A 23,109-nucleotide genomic window follows, 5' to 3' on the forward strand; every position below is an offset into this window, starting at 1 on the left:
GTGGGGCTGGATTTTCAGTGATGACAGCTGAACACTCTTGTCATGGATTTTCTTTTGAAGTTCACTTTTTAAATTTTTCTTTTGAAACGCTTACGAAGAGCAATCGGTGACTTTCTTTCCACTATTCTTATATATAACTTAGGGGGAAGAGATAAAGGTTTCCCACACAATGTAACAAAAAAAAAACAGTTGAAGTAAATGAAAATATTGAAGACAATTGGCGTCATAGCTGCACTCCAGTGAATGAAGTATATTATTCGAGAGCTATAACAAACTCAGGAATGTACAAACACTAAACTGTGTGATTCTGTGTGTGTGTGTGGTTTTTTTTTTGTTTTTTGTTTTTTTTTTTTTTTTGGTTTTTCGAGACAGGGTTTCTCTGTGGTTTTGGAGCCTGTCCTGGAACTAGCTCTTGTAGACCAGGCTGGTCTCGAACTCACAGAGGTGTTTTTTTTTTTTTAAGCTGTAAACTTCCCAGAGCATTCAGCATCTCCTTTGGGACAAATGTCCAGTCTCCTTCCTTTTTCCCAACTGTTCATATGTGTGCATTGACACAGTATTTGGAGAAAGAATTTCATGTTTGGTTTCATAGTATGTGGCAGGGCAGGGACACATACTGGTCCCTCTAGGAAAGCACTGACTTTGGTTAACTTTAATTAGCTAATTGTGCAACCTCCCCCCCCCCCCCGCTACTGAATACATAAGGAAATGAGGACAAGCACCCTTGACTTGGTGTCATTAAAACTACAGGGATGTCAGCAGCAGGTCTAAAAAGGGATTTCTATTTGTTTTATCACCAAAAGGTGGCGTCCTACCCCCATGCCCTTTATTTAAAAGAAAAAAAAATCAACACACACATACAAAATCCTTCTTCCTTTAATTTGACAAAAAGAAACTTTCAGTTGATTACTGATAAGGAAAGTAGAAACCTGTTTCCTGTGAAGACAACGTGGCAGTATTCAAAGTGGACAGTAAGTTAAGACACAGTCAAGTGTTCCTGTAATGTTAACCAAATTGGCGTGGGGTTCTCCAATAAGCCTGCACATCAGACGGAATCATATCCCAAAACAGTTCCATATATTATGGGATTTACAGCCAGGATATCCTTTTGTCTGCAAAGCGTGTTGTCAGCCTGTCTTTCGCTTCTTATTTTAAGTGAAGGCAGAATTTAAAAGACAGTTAAAATTCAGACCAAGATCAGCAGCAAGCTAAGGATTTCATTGTTGGTACAGTTATAATTGGAAAAAAAAGGCCCTACGAAAACAATACAAACCATAGCTGAGTCTGATAAACAAGATCACAGTAGGAATTCTTCTTTATGGACTACGCACAGAGATGTCATATTTCCCTGCAGTTCCAATTGTACAACCAGCTACATACCGTAAATAAGTTATATTTGGCAGGACCATCACAGAAATTAAGAACAGTGTTTCCCCCCCCACACACAGATTCCTGTTTAATTCCACGTGAATTCCAAATATGGACTTTCCAGCGGTGTCCACGGTTTTGTGAGACTATCAACTAACTTGTCACAAACCGTTTAGATCACAGTCTAGGCTATTGCAAGCATTCGATAAATATTACATGTTATTACTGTCTGCAGTGGCCTGTGAGAGTCTGGAAGGCAAGAACTTACTATACATGTATATTTTAAAGTATGGTCTGGAATATTACAGAACATGTACTAATGGCCTAACAAAGAAAACATGGACCCTTAACAGAACACAAAATAAGCCTCACATATGTCGTTTCTAATGGGGTGGCCAGTCTTGTCTGTTTGGCATGAAGCGTTTTACAGCATGAATTCCAGCAGGCTCTGTTACTCAGTACACACTGCTTCTCTCTGGCAATATCAGTGAATGGTTTTGTTGTTAATTATTTAATTTCCAAACGTAGGATATAAATTTAAATGGTAGTCTCACCTCCTTCCAATTTCGATCTAAATTCTGCAAATGAAAATTTAATATTTGTCAAAAGGCATTATCCAAGACAGCCTATTATAGCTGAGTCGGGGTATTATTTACATGTGTTCGCCTCGGGATGCAGAAGGCAGTAATCACGCCTAGTTCCCTAAGAGCTTTGGGGGAACCCCAAAATAATTCCTGTTCACTAGAAGCCACAGAGGTCCGGTTTCAAAGTCCTGTGCTGGAAATGCGAAATCAGCTTCCCTGCCTATTTATGTTGATAAAAGTGCTTTTTGTCTTATGTATTTTTATTTATATTTCAAAAACGTTTCTTTTGGGCTCGTTGGATACTTATTTAAATTCACAGAACTCAACCAAACTTCAGAACAGCAAGAAGAAGAAAAAAATATCTCACCTTCCCACCTTTCCAAAGAATTGCACAAAGCTTTTTCCTCACGTGACTGATGTTCGAGAGAGCAGGTAATTTGTGTTAAACAAGTGATTGACATGCTAGCCCCCGGGTGTTTTCCTAAGAGGAGCCGAGGCAAAAACACAATTCTCCCCGCAGCCCCCCCCCTCAAGTGGACCCAGCGACAGGGACAACATTCCTGCAGAGGCTGACAAGGCCTGAGGGAGTAAGTTCTTGCTCTCATCACTCTCTCCCGATTCCGTGATGCAGGGGAAAATCCCCCTGGCTAGAGGGGTTTCTGTTTCCTCGCAATCAGGGGTTTGTCCTTCAGCTGAACTTTCACCTTCCGAACTCGCCTGCTTTCATTGGACAAAGTGCAGAAAGAGAGGGGAGAGACCGAGGGAGGACCCAAGAGCAGGCGCGGGGCTGGAACGCCGCCCCTGCCGCCCTCCGCTCCAACTGTCACCCAGGCGAAGCACTTTCACTTTTAACTGGAGGAAACTCCATCCAGCCTGTCCTCTCCTCTCCAGGATTTTTTAGCTCAGAACCGGGCGAATCGTCTCTCAGTGTCCCTAGTTGCTGACACTCCTTCACTCCATTACCCTGGGTCCGAATGGGTCCCTCTCCCCGTCTTCTAAGGGGACCCCTTCAACCTCAGGCCCCTCATTTTCCAGTTTTTTTCATCCAGTCTCCTTTTGCCTGGGAACTGTTGTGGCGTTCCCGTCCAGGGTTTCGGGGGCTCTGCCTTCCTCTCTTCTTCCCCTCCCCATGTCCCTCACTTGGCAGTTGCGATTTTTTTTCTTCTGCGAGCCCTGTTGTTTACCCAGCAGGTGGATGTGACGTCAGGGACGCACAACAGCAAAAAATAACAACATCTCCCTCCGCGACGCGATGGCCTCTCGCCCGCGCCTTATTTATTTATTTGTTCCGGGATGCGGGGGGAGGGGGCAGGCAACCCAAGGGCGCCGCATCGAGGTGTAGATCGCTCTCGGGGGGTCGCGGGGGCCTCGAGGGCGTGCATGGAGAGGCTTGGGCCCGGCGAGGGGCAGGGACGGGTTGAGGGGCGCCTCGCGGCTGCAACGCTGGCGCGGCTCGGGAAGGAGTCCCAAGCGGAGGAATCTATTGTTATTTATTGTGTGGCAGCTGCACGCTGTGCTCGCGGCCCGGCCCTCGCCCGCGAGTGCGTGTGTGTGCGCGCGTGTGCGCGGGTGAGTGTGTGAGCGGGGGGCGCGCGCGGGCGGGAGTGGGCGCGCGCGGGGAAAGGCCCCCGAAAACACCTTAGTTTGCACCGAGAGACCATTTGCCGCGGGTGAGTTCGTATTTTTCCATTTCTGCTCCACTTTTTTTTTTCCCAAGCCGCCTCCTGTCTTGTTTCCGCCACTTTAAACAACAACAACAACAACCAGCACAAAAAAAAAGGAGAGCAAATGAAAAAAAAAAGAAAAAGAAAAAATTCCTACTTTTCACCTCCAGGCTCCACGTGCATCTCCCCCAACCCTCTTGTTCTCGACTCGCTCCCGAGTCGGGGCCCAGGCTTTGCGTGGGTGGGGGCCGCACTGGGCACCGGGCTGGAGGAAGCGCGGGAGGCGCCCGCACCCTTGGGTTCATTTGCATAAGTCACCGTGGGGTGTGATGGTGGCCGCACGGCTGAGCTCGCCTCCCCCTTGGCCCCTCGCGCCTATGCGCTCGCTCACACCCGCTCGGGCAGAGCGATCAATAAGCCCAGGCCGCCTGTCGCAACTTTGAGTGCCCAGCGTCAGCGTTTGGTGGCCGCCTGGTGCGAGTAGCCCCTACCCGGCCGCGGTTGGCGGGGGTGTGCGGCATCCTTTACGGAGCTCAAAGTTTGAACTTGGAGCAAACTTTTCCCCTGCTATCCAAGGGTGGCGTGCCCCTTCTGTACCCTGGGCTGCCCGGCGAACGGTGGAGGGCTTAGCAGGGACGTCTGCGCCCTGGGCCCGGTGCTTGGCGACATCCCTGTAGCCACGCGTGTTTTGGTCCGAACTCAGCGGTGTGGACGCTCTCTAGCTAACCCCTGGGAGCCTAGAAAACTCATACACACACACCCGCGCACCCTCTGCCAGACACGCACCCCACGCGCGTTCGGCCCCCGCTTGTCAGAAACAGCGTCCGCGCCAGCCGTAGCCGGATGGCGGGTGGGCATGGGGACAGGGCACGCCTCGAGGACTCTCGGCGCCCGTACCCTGGACCCCCCGCCACCAAACACTTTCGCTTCTGACTCCTGCGCCTCTTAAGCTCAGGGATCTGTCCTGCGACACGCGCGTGCCACCGCGTCCCTCCGGCCCTGTCCCAGCCACCGATGGCTCTCCATTTCTCGCCTGCGCGCAGCTTTCCTCCTGTGCTCTCGGCACTCGGTTCCTGTCCCTCGGAGACGTCTCTCTGGAGCCGAAGAGACGAGGCAGCGCGCGCTTCGGGTGGGGACCGAGGCGGTGGCGGTGGCGCCGGGAGCCAAGGAGTTTGCCAGCTGCCGCAGGGTCGTGGTCATCTGCTGCCTCCGCCTCCCCTCGCCCCCGCCTCCCGCCCCCCCCCCCCCAGTCGCACTCGGAAACTTTGATTCCTTGTCCCCCTCCCCACCTGTTGTGAGCTCCGCCTCAGTCCCCGGAGACTGGCGGTGACACACACGGGCGCCAGGGAGCTCCTCGCCCAGAAACAAAGTCGCATGCCCCCCTCCCCCGTGTTTGCTTGGAAATTGCTGCCTGCAGCACCCCCATTCCCGCGCAGCTCCCGCCCCCTGGGAGCCTAAGGACTAAATAAACAGTTGTAACTCCAAACCTTGCGCCTGCCATAGCAGCCCTATCCCACCCCTTTCCCCGGTCCTGCCCCTCCTTTTTTGTTGTTGCAACTTTGTAAGATCCCGGGAAGGTGCTGAGACTAAGGCTCAGGCCGCGCTCCGGGTCTCCGGATCCCTGCTGGGATTCCCCGCGGCGCATCCTCCTCCCTTGTCCTGCGCTCGGGGGTCTTCTCCGTCCCGTTGCCACCTCTATCTCTGGTCCTGGCCCTTTCCGCCTAATCACCTAGTCCCCTTGGATCTCCCCCCAACCCGAAACCTTCGCGGAAGGAAGACTTGCTCAGGGTCGTCCCGGTCTCTTGTCGATCGCAGACCCCGAAAGTTTGCCCCAGGAGGACGGCGCGCGGCGGGCGAACGGACGAGGGGCAGCGGCGGCGCAGAGGAGCGTGGAGCTGCCGGCGCCTCCTCCCCGGACTCAGTGGGTAAGTCGAGGTGGCCGAGGTGGCCCTGGCAGGCGCGCGGGCGGGGGGAAAAGCCAGGGCGCTGTACCAGCCCGCCTGGGCAACCAGATCGCTGTGACCAGGCGCGGGGAGCCGGGAATGTGCCCATTAGGCTGGTAGGTGCTAGCAAATACTGGCCCTGCTTTCTCCCTTTTTTCTCACTTTCTTTCCTGAATCTGAAAATCTGGAGATCAAAGTTAACGTGGAATGTGAAGTGTAAAATGTGGTGACATCCCTTGCTCTCCTTCTCAGCCCGCTCCCCCTTATAACTATTAATTATTTCCAAGCCATTGTGTCCAATACCCTAGCTGGACTGATTTCAGAGTGTATTGATTTAGGCTAGGCTCATCCTACGCTTTCATCTTAATTTATTTTCTTATAGCTTGACTAGAGGACCCAAAATGAAACTTCTTTCTTCTTTTTTCTTCCCCTCCCCCAACCCCTTCATTTGGGTGTTTTAAGTAGAATAATGAAATTAATATGAACATTTCATTTGAGCTTATTAAGCTCACTGCTGAAGGCCCAGGGTTGCTCTCACGGCAGGCTCCAGGTATTTTCCAAGTTCAGATTTCTTATTTTGTCTCTGCTCTTTAAGGCAGAAAGCTGCGGGATCGGTTCGGATTCTGGTTGACGAGTCTGCCGGTTGAAGCCCTTATGCACTTCACCTTCTTTGGGCCATAGCCTGGAAGAACTTGCAAAATAGCTGAACTGAGAAAAACACCCAAGGATATCTAAGGAATTTTTTTCTGTTCCTGAAAATGTTTTGGAGGATCTTAATTTTTACCTTCCTTGCTCTCTTATTTTTTCACAGTGAGAATGAGTTTTTGGGCTAGCGTGATGAGAACTTGATAAGGGCTAGTAAGATTTGAGGTGATTTCTAGCTAGGGGTTGCTTGCTTAATGGAGGCAACTGAGTCCTTGCTAATTTCTATTTCAGGTCATTTTCAAGAATTCCATTCTGGTTTTGATTTTGAATTACCTATTTCTTTTGAGTCTGGAAAAAGAAAAAAAGCTGGGCTCATATTTGAAAAATACTGGAATGGGTTTGCCCCCTCCATTCTTTGAGATGTCTCATAATTAAAGAGTATTAAAAGTATAAATGAAATTCAACCACTTACCATTCAAAGTGTCAACTAAAATTTTACTGCAAAGGGGAAGAGGTTCAGCATCTTCCTAGCGGCTGCAGCTCCTCTACGCCCCCCATTTTGGATTAGTCATTGTATGGGGGGAATGCACTTCCCCCCTCTCTTCTCTCTTCTCTCTTCTCTCTCTCTCTCTCTCTCTCTCTCTCTCTCTCTCTCTCTCTCTCTCTCTCTCTCTCTCTCTCTCGAAAAGTAAAGTAAACAGCCTCCAACTGCTGAACCTTGACAACCCAAATTAAGGAAGCAGGGGAGATCAAACAGGGCTGCTGCTGGGCTGTTGTCAGGGTCTGCTGTAAGGGAGAACCCAGAAAGTCTCTCTGTTCACTTATGCAGAAATGGACCATTGCAAATGCTTATCTTTATTGTGCAAGTGAAGCCTCACTTGGAAGGAAATACCCAGCCTCTGGGCTGTATTTGAGTTCCTATGGATGCTAAATTGCTAAACAAGTTACTATTTTGTAATACATTTCTTTTTTGGGGGGAAATGCACCCCCAAAAGGTATCCCAAAAGAATATTAAGTCATCTCAATTCTGTCTTGCTGGCTAACCAGAACCTCACCATTGGAACTCTTTTTTACCAACATTAGACTCCCACACCAGTTAGATAACATTTTCTCACATCCAGCTTAGAAGCTTTGCCTTCTCAGGGAAGCCAGGGTTTTATATGTGAGGGTTTAAATCTGCTGTGTAGTTAAAAACTAAAAAAGAAGAAACCCAAGTGATGAAGCCCACTCTTGGAATTTAAAAAGAGGAGAGCCTTCTCTAGATTACACATGACCTCTTTTTTTTTTTCTTCTTTGATTGACATTCAGTATGACCAGCTGCTACTTTATTTCGGTTCTTTGTAACTTGGCCTCCCTTGTTGTCTAGGAAATTTTAACTACTTTACATTTTTAAGGAGAGTCGCAACAGTAATCACTTTAGCATTTTATTTTTACAGGTTTATCAAAGTTAAACAAATGAACTATCAACTATTCAAAGTAACTGTGTCAAATGAAGGGGTTTACATTGCTGGAGATGTCTTCAAGATACTATGTTTATATTTAAATGCTGAAGTGTAAACTATGTAACACTTTTTTCCAGTTACAAACTATCTCCAAATTAAATGTCATCTTTAATTAAGTAGAATAAAGTAGGAAATAGGATAAATAAACACACACAAAGAATAAAAAAATCTTTGCCATTTAAGGCTTGTATTTTTAATTAACTAGTGCCTGTCACATAGTGACTACTTTGTTTTGTTTTTTTGTACTTTTTAATAAGTTAGAGTTTCATAACCATGGTCCACAACATGTTTCAAAGTCTGGCCCTTTTATTGGGTATACCTTTATTGTACAATTAGGCAATGTGGGTTAAACATACACATGAATGCTGTTGGGCAATTTTCAGCAGTGTATCATATTTTTAAAAAGCTGTAAATATTTTCTAGTAAGATCATTAGCACCAACAATAGCAGAAGTTAATTGAGTTAATATTGGGCCTAAGCATTTTTATTTTCTCTGTGACTAAGGTTTTCCTTGCTTCTCTCCAGACCCTTGACTTTGTCCATTTGCATTCTTAGGCTCTGTGGAAGGGTGTTGTGTTTGCAGCAGTTGTTGAAATGAACAGAAGAACTGGGCTATTTCCCAAACAAATATATTTTACTACAGCATGACCAGTACCAGAATTATGAAAGAGAAGGGAGGGGATAGCACATTTAACAGCCTCTTTCGAATCCAGCTTCCTCTTTGCAGCCACTCTTTTTGTATGCATTTTAATTTGGTTTTCACATCTTACTTGAAACTCAAACTTAATTTTGTGCACTATTTTTCCACCTCTATTTCTCTCTCTCTTTCTCTCTCTCTTACACACACACACACACACACACACACACACACACACACACACACCACAGTGTATTCTGACAAGTTGAGGTGCTAGAGGTCTGATCTTATTTCAGTGGCTATAGCAAGAGTATTTAAAGGGGATAGCCAGAGTTTTGCCTTTTAAAAATAATTTTAGGGACACGTTAATCAAATTTCAATAGATTTCAGACTGACAGAAAATAGTATAAATTTTGTTTATGATTTGGTTACTTTAAGGCACTTACATTAAAGAAACTCATTTAACCCCTGAGTGCAGAGCATTAAGTAGGGAGGGGAGCTCTGCAGAGGCCTCTGGCTGCCCTTTGCTCTCTTGATAATCTTAAATTACTACAATTTAATTGCAACTTCAAGGAATCAAGTATGGGCTGTTTCTGCAGGTTTCAGAAAGGGTTTCTAGAGCTTAGCTTCGTTTACACAGGTGCTATTTTTATTTAAAACATTTTTTTCCTGATACTATTTCCTTCTATTCTTATCCTGTTAGATATAATAAACCCTCTGTACATTTCAGTGAAGGCCGTTTTTGCTAAGTAAGCAATACTGGCCATTGTCTTAAAGCATGTTTTAAAATCTATAATATAAATAAAAGCCCTGAGCAGGGAATTGGTTACCTAAAGAAAATAAACCCCAGAAAGACACTTAAGGACTGAACAGGTGAATCTATACATGAGGTTTTATATATACATTTATTATTTGCAGAGATTTTTTTCCCCCAGTAAATCCTACCAGGTGATCAAACACTGAGCTTGTAAGAGAATCCAGCCAGAAAGGTTTGCATGTTTTCTAAATGCTCTTCCCCTTGACTTGTTACCTTCATCTGCAGGCTACTTAGCCAGCCACAGGCCAGGCACGGTATGCAAGGGGCCGTCTTCAACTGGATTTCGAAAATTACCTCTCTTGTCTGACACTTGGATGAATTAAAATCGGAGATGCCAAAAAGCTGGTGCAGCAGCAGACTGTGAGAGGAGATGACTTCTTAAAATAGGGGCCAACCTGGCCAAATTAGGATGCCTCCCGCATGCCAGTTAACCCTTCCCTCCCTCAGAGATCCTTTATCTCAGTGTGCATATGACCACAGGGTTAATGGAGGGAAAACAGATTTGGCTTGTGTCCCCAACCTCAAAATAAACGTAAGGAGCATTTGATTTTAAGAAATGCTTTGCTTCTGCTCCCTCCCATGATGTCCTTGCTCAGTGGGCTCCAGCCTGGTGTTCTGCAGAGAGGCAGTACATGGAGGTCAAGTGCATGGCAGTTAGGAAAGACAATTAGACAGCTTTCTTTGTTTCTTTAGTAAATTATTCTTATTAATTACTGTCAGTTAGTGGGAAGGCATTTTTCAAACCTTGTGTAGAAGGCAGCGCCCATTCATGAGAAGGTGCTGGCAACTGTTCTTTTCTCCGCTTGTACTCATGTGAGGTATGTCAGCCAAGGCTGGCTTGTAACCTTCTCTCTGGGGCTTGCTTTGCTTTCTGCCATCCCCTGACACCCATTTTCAGTGTATGCTTTCCTCTTGAACACAACAAGTGCTTGTTTGGTTGTTAGTGTGTGGTTCTGAAAGTGAAGGAAATATTCCTCAGGCAGCCACGAGAAGGAAGAACATGCAAGGAAAAGCCTGGCACCTGCACAGGTGCAGGGGTCTTTCCCTCTGTTTTACAAAAGCCTGGTGTGGGCACTGAGGGAGGCTCTTTACACCTGGTGCAGTTTACAGTGATGCTGTCGTAATTTAAGGCTCTGGGGTGAGCATAGGGCACTGGGGGCTTTCTGTTGGCTTGATCCTGCTCTTCCAAGCCACTCAGTTGTTGGGTTAAATTAGTTTCCTCAATCCCAGTACTTAAAGTAACGAAATCGTAAACAAAATTTATATTAGATCCTGACAACTAATAATCTATTTAAATTACATTAAAGTATCTGGGCAAAATTTTAATTAAAGACCAAAGTACTGTCAAGCCCTGTAAATATCCTGACAGGTCTACTCAAATGGAACTGATACCGTGAAATATTTACATATGTCTAGTGTGTTCAGAGCATCTCAGCAGTGCCTGTCCTGAGCTAATTGCACTTTCTTTCCAAATCACATTTTTAATAAAATAGTTTTTTAAGGAATATGAATATACACACAGTCGTGCTCCAGGGTTCTGTTTACTACTCCAGTCTTTCTTTGCATCTTTCTGTGATGAGTTTATTTTCTCATATTGCTGCTAACTCAGTAGCTGAGGTGGAGGGGCTGCTGATTGGAAAGCGTGTCCTCCTGCAGTTTGAAGATGTTAAAGATGGTGTACCTTTTGTAGTAGCCAACCAGAAAATGAGAACATGTCACTGATGGGTCCCTGTGTATATTTTAGAGTAGATTCTCTTAGCTTAAAATGGGGATTTTCTTCTGAATTTTTTGTTTGGATACATGTTTCTCTATTACCCACAAGTCGGGAGCACAGTGACATTTCTTCTGGTTCTCTGATTTTTCCTAATCTCAGGATTTGCTTGATGACTAGAATGCTGGGTTGTATTTCCAGCATCAAACTTAGTGTGAATTCCCAAGATGTCGTTCTCTCTCACATATCCATTTCAGCCTTTGCCTTTCTGTGTTTTCCAGGCGCCTGCCTGTGAGTTAGGTGAGGGAGGGCTGCCTCTGAGCTTAGGACTTCAGCATCAGGGGCTTGCTTTGCTGCTTCAGGTCAGTGAGTGGGCTATCTAGAAGGATGTTTTGCTGGAGCTTTGCCTTCCCTCCAGATGAACACAGGGGTCCAAGTAGATGCTCTTGTTAGAGGTAGGGAGATCTGAGGAAGTCCTAATCTGGGTGTTTCAAAGTGAGGTCCTCTGCACACCCACGTTGGGGGAGAGGCATGAATGAACGAGGATGAATTTAAGAATGCAGATGGATAGGGTGATTGTTAAAATACACATTCTTGAATTGTAACTCTTAGTGTGTGTATGTGTGCACTTGTGCACCAGTGTGCACCAAGACACAGAAGGCTAAGTAGTCTGCTCTGGCTATCACTTTCTGCCTAGTTTCCTTGTGATAGGGTTTCTTCCTGACCCTGGAGTTGGCTGTTTTTCAGGTAGGCTACCTGGGCAGCAAGCTCCAGGGTGTCTCTGTGTCTTCCCCTATCACAGAGCTAGAGTTACAGGTGTACCAGCAAGTCCTGGCTTTGACCTGGGTACTGGATCTAAACTCAGGTCCTCATACTGATGTAGCAAGCATTCTTGGCCTCCAGCCATTGGCTCAACTTTCGACTCCAAATTTTGGGTGACCAACAAGTACAGTATACTTACAATAAAATTTCTTCTGTAGTTCTGATGTCCACAGAACTGAGACACAGGGTCCCCAGTGGTTGCTGTCATTGGAGGCAGGCAGTGACACCTCCCTTGCTGAGTGATGTTGGGCATTTTTATTTATTTTATTTTGAGGCCTGGTCCTATTTTATTTTTTATTATTATTTGAGTTTGTATTTAGAGTGAAAAGTCAGTTGTTTTTAACCAAACATGAATATTTGAGTCTCAACAGAGCTGTAGTTCAAACGCAAAGATGGGCACAGAGCGGGCCTATCACATCTGGGGTGGGGCCAGGCTTTGTGCTCCAGGAGAGCATCCTCAGAAGTCTCAGCTGCATAAGACAAGAAGAGAAGAAAGCTGGCTGCCTGGGTGCTCAGGGTCACAGAGTGCCTGCAGCTACCCAGCGGCGGCGGGAGAATTTGTGTTGCTGGGCCACTGGGAGACCTTAGCAAAGGAAGGCAAGTTTTCTTTCCCGAGCCAAGCTCAGAAACATGGCTTGGTGACACACAGGCCACATAAGAGTCTTAGGAACATTCTGGAGCATCATTACCTTCTACCAAGTGTCTGATACTTCCCTTTGTGATTGGTCTCCTTCCGTGTGATTGCTGGGTGGTGTGGTCACTGATGGCTGCTAGTTCCTATCAAATGGCATTCTGGAATTTCCTCTTTTCTTTTATTATTCCATTTTGATGTCAAAATCTAAACGGTCTACTCCTTGGATGAACCTGCTGGCACAAGTGTGTGAGTTCTCTAAGCATGCTGGGAGATTCTCTGTGTATGTGATGAGGCATGCACAGATACTGATAGAAAAAGCCTAGCCAAGGATGCCACACAAATAAAGAAGCAAAGTCCTGACAAGAATGTCTTCTCTAAGATTAGGAGATAAAGGAAGATGAAGCCTTGAGGAGCTGGTGTATATATCCAGATCTTTAGCTGAAGGTCTCCCTACTCAGATCAAAGAGTTACCTAAATGAAAGTCATCCTGACATTCGGGTGGGTGGAGGTGGGGTCTGTGTTTGTAATGGAAGTTACCCAAATCCCTCTCACTGTTTTTCTAATTTGCATTTTAATCCTGGGTGTGGCCTCATTTTAATAACAGCTCAAAACTGTTCTTACTGTTCAGGACTTTGCAGTTAGGTTGGCGCTGGGTTCTGGTACTGTTTGGGACAATTCTGTGACACAAAGTTCATTTGCTTCTGCTTAGACCTTTATGTACTTAAAAAAATTATTGTAGGCTAAACTTCATCACCAAGTTGAGTGGCCCTTTCAAAGACCGTAATTGTGACTGGAAGGATATAAGTGAAGTGGAAGGAGATGTAGCTGCACCTTGCATTGGCTGAGGAAATCCCATCTTGATGGTAACTGATGTGTCTTGCTTGTTGGAAGGATGTTAATCATTTCATTAAGAAAGGTTAAGTAATTAACTGATATTTCATTAGGGAATCAATAGCGGTCCCCTTTTAGCGATGTATTCTAGTGGTTTTTTGAATAGGAAGTTGTCTGTGTTTAATTACGTGGAGAGCAGGTTGTCAAGCCTTGAAAAGAAGGGGACACCACAGCTTCAGAAACCATTAGTGTCCATGCAGAGGGTGTGGGAGAAAACCCGTCTATGAAAACAGTTTCTTGAATGGGCTCTTCCGGTACACCTTGCAGATTTGCTTCTATTTTGTGTGTCTACTGTGGGTTTAAGAAGGGTACTGCTGCCTAAATATGTTCATCATTTCTAAGTCATGGCTTTTGTCTCAGCGGGACTCAGGTTGACAGTAAGCACGAGGCTCTCATTTGAGTTAAGTATACTAGGAGCAAATTCTGTTCCTCACTGCAGACGGGGGCTGCTTCTGCGACACCTTTCTGTGCTGGGTTAACTCCAGCAGTTTCTAAACATTCCATAATGGGGATGGGAGCAACCCATTCTCCACAATAGGCAGAAGTTCCCCTTTCTCTAGCACCCTTGCGCTCTGATGTCACATAGGAGGACTGCCGGCATTCCTAGAGACGGAATACTGAGCAGATCCCCAAAGAGGAGCCTCACTTCAGAGTTTTGGTTTTGTTTTGTTTTGCTTCGGAAACAGGACAGTTACTTTCACTAAATTTAGAAACTTTCTGTGGTAGAGATGACTTTCCCATAGCATCTCACTGCTGGTAAAGAATTCCTTCAGCATGAGGTAATAGCAAGTGCTTCTGAAAGCCTTGGAAATGGATTTGGTGTTGGGGCACAGGGCTTCAGGGTCTCTCCCCAGTGCCCACTTGTGGAATCTAATGGTGATGCCTTCATCCATCAGCGATGAGAATTTCAGACGAAGGAAATTAGACAGCTGTATGCTTGTAGTTTTCAGTTTGGGCTATGAAATATGTAAGACACTAAAGGAACAAAGAAATACTTCTGTTGAGCATCATGCGTTTCTGGTCCAGCTTAGAAACACAGTAGTTTGGTATAAAGACCGCTGGTCTCATCTGTCCTCAGTCCTCCAGAGGAGGGGCACTTTTCCCATCAGGCAGCCTTTGCCCCCTACATGTATTTCTACGTTTAATATATAAGTATGCATTCCCCATAGGAAGATCTTATGTTTATATGCAAAGATTTATATTCTAGCACCTTACTATGTATTCTTTGGCAACCTGGCTTTAAACAAGTGTCTAGTATAGCTAGTGAAACTCATCTATATGTGTACATGTAGTGGTAGCTGATTTCCCTTTTCCTTTCTTATTTTAGCTGTGCATGTTTTTCCTGCATGTATGTGCACCATGTGCACGTGGAAGTCAGATGAGCGGGTCATAAGAGGGAATCAGATCCCTTGGAACTAGAGTGAATGATGGCTATGAATCACCATGTAGGTGCTAAGAATTGAATCTAGGTCCTCTGCAAGAGCAACAAGTGCTGTCCCCGCCGAGCCAACTTTCCAGCCCCTGGTTCCCTTTTTCTATGTGACCCATTTGCAGTGCTGAATTTGAATCCAAGACAAACTCATTACGTTTGAACCCAACACCTTGCAGCCTAAAATTTGGACTAATTGTGTGAAGCCTTCAGTCCTGACTTCAATTCTGTGATTTGCTTATTTGCATGTACTTTCAGAGGAAAATAACCTTAAATAATCTCAACCATTTATCAGGGAGTTTGATTAAAAATAATCTTTCAAGTGGCCGATCTCTTCTATTAGGGATGGGGGGAAAAATAAGCATTCATTTGAAAGAGCCTAGCCATTTCCTCATTCGTATTTAGAGTTGGCTTAGAACTTAACAGTTGCATATGCAGGGTAGTGAGTTAAAGAGCGACGCTTAATTAACAGGCTCTTTATACTTCTCTATCCTGGGTATGATGTAGCACCTTGTTCTTCAGTGGAGAAAGTGATTTCTGCATAATTTAAAGGGCTGGCATCTTGATGGTAAGAAAGCCATATAAATAAAGATATGCTTAGATGGGAATCAGAACGTGTTTTTAAAATAGTGTGCATGTCTACTTTCAGCTCTGTTACCAAACTCTCTGCAGAAGCCATAGTTGAGGCTCCGTGATTATGCTAACGACCAAGAGAATCGATGGTGCGAGGCGAGATGTCATCAGCGGTATAATCGGGGAAAGTTATCAGGGTTTTTTTTGTCGTTAAGTATTAGTGATAAATAATGCACTGTTCATTCTGAGTGGATAGAACATATTTAATTCTGATGTACAGAGTTTCAATTTCATCAGGCTCATTGCAAAGTAAAATGATAATCTTTGGTAATTTGAGAGGAAAGAGAAAAGTTGTTTGTGTCAGCAGGACTAACAGGAGCCATCTCTAAATGTTTACCTTGACAAGCCAGGGAAGGTTGCGAAAACTTTTTTTTTCCTGGACAACTTGGTTATTTGCGCTGACATTTTATTAGAGTATCAGGTACTCAGTAAATAGCACAAATGGCAGGAGATGTTAAACAAAATAGTCTAAAGGTAGCTGATGTTTCTCTGCAGAAGGAAGGAAAATCCAGCGGAAGGGGAGTGTTTGGATGGTGCTCTTCTGAAATGATGGGCATTTTTAACGGGGACAGCAGAGCTTGTTAGCCAATAAACAACACTTTTAATTTAAGCAAAAAGTGGGCTGCTCATAGCCAAGAAGGTTGTACTTGGTAGTGGTTTCTCAGCAAGGAGTCAGACTTGTATCATGACATCTTTAAGACTTGTGGGAAGCAGTAAGGCGAACTCCTGTGTCACTAGGATTTCTAGTAAAAGTCTTCATAGCAGACACTTGCATCTCTGTAGATGAGAGTGTGTTTTGTTGCTGCATATAGTTGGACAGAGAGAGAGAGAGAGAGAGAGAGAGAGAGAGAGAGAGAGAGAGAGAGAGAGAGAGAGAGAGAATAAAGAGCTGTGTTTTAAAGGCTTTAATAACGGATGATTGAAAGATGTGAGCATCTGATGGGAGCCAGCTAGGAGGACACTTCTTCCAAGGATACATTGTAACATTCTCTGGAAAGCGCAGTTCTGCCCTAGCCCGGGCCAACAAGTCCTGCTTTTCCTTGCTGATGTCCCTTGCACGGGGCCATGCTGGCTCTGTCCAGTCCTGCCATCTGCTCTTCCAGCAGTGGTCTTCCCTGCGGTAAGGCTGGCCAACTGGGTCAACCATTGTGATCTGGCAGATGTCCACTGGGAGCTAAGATCAGCCAGGCTCATTTTTATGTGTGTCCAAAGCCAAGATTTCAACTTAGTGAAAAGCCGTGGAATTTATCTCCCAAAGCGTCGCCTAAACTCTGCTTTTCCTTTCTCCAACTGCCTGTGCACAGAGATGATTGCTTAATGCTCCTAATTATGCGATCCCTCGGTATTTTTGAACACCTGTGAGCAGTTCAGATCCTGGGTGGTCACGGAGCCTGGCTCTGGCAACTGCCTCTCTTTCAGATGGGGAAATCCCAGGGAGTCTGACCATGCTTCCACGTGTGCGTGCGCACAGGATCAAAAAAGGGTGACCCTTTCTTTTGACCTTGAACTTGAGCCCTGTAGAGTATCTTTAGCCTGTGGGCTGGGGCTACTCTTACTATAAGTAAGCCAGAAATGATGTCTTGAAACTATTTGTAGCTTGTCATATCCATTATCTATATACATATCTTTAAAAGTATTTTCCTTCTCTTTTCCTTTGCCAAGTGAGCATTAAAGTTTTGTATTGGAATGAGGAGGCAAGTGGGGGCCAGTTTGTTTTTGAGCCATACAGTGTTAACGGAAGAATTTGTTGAGCTTCTCTTATGTGGGCATGAAGACGGGGGGAGGGGAGAACCTGTCAGAGCCGCAAAGGACCTCACTGATGGTCCAAGCCAGTCACATGTTTGTCACAAGGAGACTGGAGTCTAGAGAGGGGAAGTGATATTGACATATATATTTATATATATGTAGCTAAGTGAAAAATATGTTTGTGTACATGGCTATACACTGTATGTACATATGGATATGTTTTTGGAAAATGTCATGCAGGTGATGTTCTGTGTGTGTGTGTGTGTGTGTGTGTGTGTGTGTTTGTGTGTGTGTGTGTGCAAGCATGCTTGTGGAATCAGAGGTCTGTGCTGGGTAGTGATTTTCAGGAACAATTTTTTTTTTCAAATCTTCTGACAGGGTCTTTTACAGGATTTGCCAGTTAGACGAGGCTAGCCAGTGAGGCCCAGGGATCCACCCATCTTCACCTTCCCAGTGCTAGGTTACAAGTGCATGCCACCAAGGCCAGCTTTTTACATAGGTCCTGTGCAGAAACTTGGGTCTTCCTGCCACCTTGGCAGGTGCCCTCTGAACTATTTACCCTTACCATTCAGACCTGACCTTTCCCTGTAACAGAAGCTTTTCTGGTGGTGTGGGCAAGTTCTCTACCAGTCACCCCTAGCCCAGGAGCGTTTTCTTATAGCATCATAATGTGTTCTGTGTAATTGTTAATGGCTACTTGGTCCTTCAGTCAATGTATTTGTAGTTTTCTTCTTTTTGAGAGAAGCACCTTGAGGGCCAAATGTTCTTTGACGTTTGACTGGCGTGTCTTTAGGAATCCAGAGATGTACGGAGAAGGCCTTTGGCGCTGCGTTGATGGAAGGCAGGGCCCTGATTGTAGATAACATAGTATGAAGTATCTGTTCTCACAGTCATAGCTCCTGAAGTTAGAAATGGATGTACCATCCTACAGACACGCCATCAGTCTCTCTGTGGTCTCTGGGCCTTGCTTTTCCAGGATTCGGATACGGCAATAGTAAACAAACTCATGTTGGGTTGCAGATTGGAGCATGGATTTGGGGTGAGATGAAAAACAACAGTTTTGTCTCTTCATGCTATATCAACTTTAGAGAATCAGGAACCTAGGTCTAGAGCGCCAGTAGTCCATGAAACAAGTTCCTCTAACAGTGTAGAAAGTTTGAGTCCTTGAGCCCTTTGAACTTCCAGTAAAGACACAGAAAATGAAGTGGACCCTGCAGGGACATGTGGTGCCAAGTCAAAAAGAGAGGTCGGCTATTAATGTCACTTTACAACAGCCATGTTACTCCCACCCCCATCACCACATGTGCGCTGGGTCCCCTCTGCAGGGGTGATATTGGCTTCTGAGGCTTCAGATCTGCTCATGCTCCTTCCTGATTTTCTTCCCTTCCTCCACCCCTCTCCCAGAATCTCACCAGTGAGTGCCTATTGTTTCTGTTAACCTCCACCACTGTCACCTACCATGACCTTCATTCCTTAAGGAGGTTTCTGGATCTTAAATTGGATCGCAACATCAGGAAAGAGCCAGTGTCCATTGTCTTGTTCCAAAGTGTGAGTTAGTAAATGTGCAGATTCCTTCTGAGGAATTCTGGGCTTCATTATCATACTCTGGAATGGTTGACCCAAGCCAGTGTTCTTTTTTTTTTTTTTTTGCTTTATGGAAAATTTATTGCAATATTCCAAAAGCACATCACTTTTTCTTCTCAACATCTTGCTCTGCAGCTTCCTTTGCCCTCTTTCCTTTTGGATGCCAAAGAGCCGGGCATTGGCCCGGGCCATGCGAAGACTGGCAAAAGCCTTGAAGTTCTTCTCTTCTTCTGTGATGACTCTGGCTTTCTCCTTTTTATAAACATTCCGGATGGGCATCACAGGTCCTGTTAGCTGAGTGGCCAATTTAAGTTCTTCAGCCGAACTATCTCCCTTCTTTGGAGCGGAAGGCTTCCTGGGGAAGAGGATGAGCTTGGAGCGGTACTCCTTCAGGCGCTGCACGTTGGCCTGCAGGGACTCGGTGGACTTGTTTGGCCTCCTTGGGTCCACGGAGATGCCGATGGTGCGAGCCACCTTCTTATGGATACCAGCCACCCTGAGTTCCTCCAGGCTGAAGCCCCGGCCAGCTCGGACCTTGGTGTGGTAGCGCACTGTGGGGCACCTCACGATAGGCCTGATGGGTCCGGACGCGGGGCGTGGGGCAATGCGGCGCGCTTTTGCCTGCCGGGCCTTGCGCCTGCGGATCTTGCGTGCCGGCTGGTTGAACCAAGTGTCCACTCGCAGCTGCCAGTCCTTGTGGAAGTGGGGCTTCAAGATCATGCCATTCCGGCTGGGCGCCATAGCTGCCTCCCGTGCAGGGGAACGGCTGAGCGGAAAAGGCCCAAGCCAGTGTTCTTAAGGATGCATGTTTTCTAGTGGCCAGTAGGGGCACACTCCTCACAGGGATGAAATCATGGGGATTTAAATCTAAGTTTGAAGCTGAGAATGTGTAGATGGAAGTTTCTTGCCCGATCTCACAGCTGTTCAGTTCCAAAGAAACACACAGAGGCTAGTATTAATTATAAACTGGTCTGTTAGCTCAGGCTTATTATTAGCTAGCTCTTACAACTTAAATTAACCCATAGTTCTTGTCTATGTTTAGCCACATGGCATAGTACCTTTTCTCAGTAGGGCATTCTCATCTTGTTGCCTCTGTGTTTGTTGATGACTGTGTCTCTGCCTTTCCTCTTTCCAGAATTCTCTTAGTCTGGTTGTCCTGCCCATACTTCCTGCCTGGCTAATGATCAGTTAGCATTTTATTAAACCAATATGAGTGACAAATCTTTACAGTGTACAAGAGCATTATCCCACAGCAAGAATGGATTTTTAATTTAATTTAATTTTCTATTACTCAATTTTAAACTATCAACTGGATCACCTCAAACAAAGCAGTTTTGATTCTCTTCTATAACTGGCTCTGACGCTCTATATACTACATTCTGGTCTCCTGAGTGAGTAGTTGTTACTTGAGTTTCATGGTCTTAGTGGTAGGACCAAGTGTCTGCTGTTGGCCAGCAGGAGGTGCATGTTAGCAACTCAGGCAAAGCCTTTAGCAAAGTATTGACCCATGCAAATACTGCATTTCGGTGGTTAGGTATTGATTGTAATTATTCTTCCAATTACCCGAATTTGTGTTTTATGAGAAGGCATTGTAGTTCACTTTCTCCCTTTCTGGTAGTTGTTTTCATGCTGAGAGCCAACAAGGGAAATTCTAACCCGCTGAGCCGTCTTCCCTTGCTCCAACTTTACCTACATTTTTCTCCGTGCAAGGAAAGAATTGACTCTCACTGTCTGTCTAAAGCCAAAGGGAAACACTGTGAAGAGCTGTGTAGAATACCCAGAGACCATAGTGGAGGATGGACGTTCTACGTCTCTGTGGCCTTTGGGCTTTGCAGGGGGGGAGATTGATAACACAGATGTTGCTGTTTATAGGAAGATGTGCTTTCAGGACCAATTGAGATCTGGAACTTTTCCCACAAAGAACAGGGACTGACTTTCCAGCTCAGGGTTTGGTGATGAGGGAAAAGGAAGCACAAATCAGCCTCAGAAAGTGATCCTTGTGGCCCCTCGAGCAGTGGTGGGTTTGGGGCAAAAGAACCTTCCTTCGCCATATTTTTTATATTTCCATTGGATGCCCTTTATAACAGCCCCTTTGATGTCACTGTGGCAACTAGCGATGCTACTGTAACGGCCCCAAAGTTAGGTTACAAAATGAGGGTTTTCCCTGCTCTGGTTTGGGATCTGAATACATTATTTATCCCCTGGCAAAGCATCTCTCATTCATTTCCCAGGGAAATGAAGCTCTGTCCGGGACCGTTATGGACTTACAATCCACATACAGGCTCAATCTCTCTCCCCCACTGTTGGTGCTGCTCAGGGTTGGAGAAGGACCTCATGCTGGCCTTGTATTTGTCAGCTACAAGTGGCCATAGCCCATCCTGGGCAAGGACTTGCCTTACTTGTGCTGGATGTCCCTGGAGCAGCTTGGTCAGAGTGTTATTTATTCTTTTCTGTGCACTTCGTGTGCACATGTGGGCACATGTGTTGGAGCAAGGGATCACCCTTAAGTGTTGCTCCTCAGGTACAATCCACCTTATTTATTTATTTATTTATTTATTTATTTATTTATTTATTTATTTATTGAGATTGTTCGCTCTACCACTTGCCAAATAGGCTAGGCTGGCTCACCAGGAACCCCAGGGACCCACCTACTTCCGCTTCCTAGCACTAAGATTACAAGAGCATAGCGCCACCCCTGGCTTTTCACATGGGTGCTGGGGATCCTTCGGAGGTCTTCGTGTTTACGGATGAGTGTTTTAATGAGTCATCATCTCTCCAGTCACTGGAGTTTTCACCTGTGTGTTTCCATTTCTTAGGGATGTTGTAAAACATAGAGGGGGAGTTAAGGGACTTCATTTGCCATTGTGGAAGTACAACGTGTAAACATTCATTTAGTCATTCAAATATTCACATTTACTTGTTTATTAGTTTTCTATTTATTTGTTGGCTCAAAATGTATAGTGGACCAGAAAACAGTCCTCTCTGGCCACCAGCTGCCCTAGCTTGCTTTGGGATAACTTTGGGTGTTTTGATACAAGCATCAATGGACGTCTGAAACCAATGGGATTGTTCACAGGAATCTTTGTCAACAATCTTACCCCACTCAGTCTTGTTAAATATATGGCATCCAGAATCAGACAAGTCTTTTATGGTTATTCTGATTCCCACACTATACAGTCACCGTTTAGAGTTTGACTTCCTAAAATCCAGGGCGTTTGTACAGCAGGAATGAGCAGGCGCTTTTTTCTAGCCTGGGTACTTAATTAAGACCTGACAGATTGATTTTTCCATTAGGCCAGAAGGCAGGTGTTGCCTTGGTTTGAATTTCTTATTATGAGTCTATTTAGCTGTGTCCCCCACACCCCCAACACACACTAAATATATATAATTAGCAAGACTTTGTGGGAGAAGGAATTGTGTACAATCAGTTGGTTAAAATCCAGATCATACATCCTTATGGTGAGTTCCTATGAGGAAAGTACTGATGGGCAATTGCCTTACACTGTAAAGGGTCCCTGTGTAGTGTCTGCTCAGGGAGTGCTGACTTGTGGTGTGAAGAATCTGGACTCTCATTGTTTGACCCTTCACACTCTCTCAGGCCTAGGGTTACAGAAGCATTGATGTCAGCAGACCTTACTCCTTGCTGGAGGGTTGGCTTTTCTCCCATTTGTCCCCAAAAAGGAATGAAAGTAACTTCCCTAAAGGATTGTTAGCACTCACAGTGGAATTTAAGTTCCCAACTTCGATTGATTAAAATAAACAAGCTCTGCTAAAGCCATTTCATTCCTGTTACACAATGCTGGGTTAAAGCTGAGGGCCCTAAGTCTAGGGCACTGACTGGGGTGTAACCAAATCCTGATCTCACTTGTTCTTGTGTGTCGGACATACTACAGGGCTGTGGTGAAGGGCAAGGGCTTGGGTTCAGGGACTGTGAGCTGAAGAGTTGATTAACACTTGTTAGGACTATTAACCTTTCTGTTACACACACACACACACACACACACACACACACACACACACACACACACATATATATATATATATATATATATATATATATATATATATATGACCTGACATGGTGGTGCATGCCTGTAATACCAACATTTGAAAAGCTAAGGTAGACGGATTGTGAGTTTGAGGCTAACTTGAGATGTATAGTGAGCTTGGCGTCATATAGTATGCATAGTGTATATGCCAAGCCTAAGTTACAGTGTGAAGCTCCATCTCAGAAACAAACAAACAAACAAACAAACAAAATCCTAATACACCACCAGCAGAAAACCCTAACCAACCAGATGTGTTTTAACTGACTCAGTTCGTTCTTTGAACTAAATTAGTCTTGTGAAAAAACATCACTGCACACGTTTGCTCTTACACTGTTTATAATGCTTGCATCTTTCCTGATTCAAAGTGTATTAAGTTTAAGTAGCCAAGACTTAGAAAGAAGAATGCATTTTGCAAAGATGATTCAAAGATGGAAGAAGGCATACTTCATA

General features: G+C 45.1%; 1 protein-coding gene and 1 pseudogene across 6 annotated transcripts in view; one reads left to right on the forward strand and one right to left on the reverse strand.

Annotated features, from left to right (window-relative positions):
- The first annotated feature begins 3,423 nt into the window (after positions 1-3,423).
- The window catches only part of Foxp1 (forkhead box P1), a 609,381-nt gene continuing 589,695 nt past the window's right edge, over positions 3,424-23,109 (forward strand). Inside the window, exons 1-2 of one of the 6 annotated variants that reach the window (XM_075983344.1) lie at positions 3,424-3,521; positions 5,432-5,541. The gene's annotated coding sequence lies outside the window, so the exon portion shown is untranslated. Of the gene's footprint in view, positions 3,623-4,874; positions 5,542-23,109 lie in introns of those variants that run through there. The other 5 variants (XM_075983343.1, XM_075983358.1, XM_075983349.1 and 2 more) reach the window with 5 other exon arrangements.
- LOC142855512 (large ribosomal subunit protein eL13 pseudogene) lies at positions 18,699-19,367 on the reverse strand (annotated as a pseudogene).

This window comes from Microtus pennsylvanicus, chromosome 8 (assembly GCF_037038515.1).
Source record: "Microtus pennsylvanicus isolate mMicPen1 chromosome 8, mMicPen1.hap1, whole genome shotgun sequence".
Lineage (NCBI taxonomy): Eukaryota > Metazoa > Chordata > Mammalia > Rodentia > Cricetidae > Microtus > Microtus pennsylvanicus.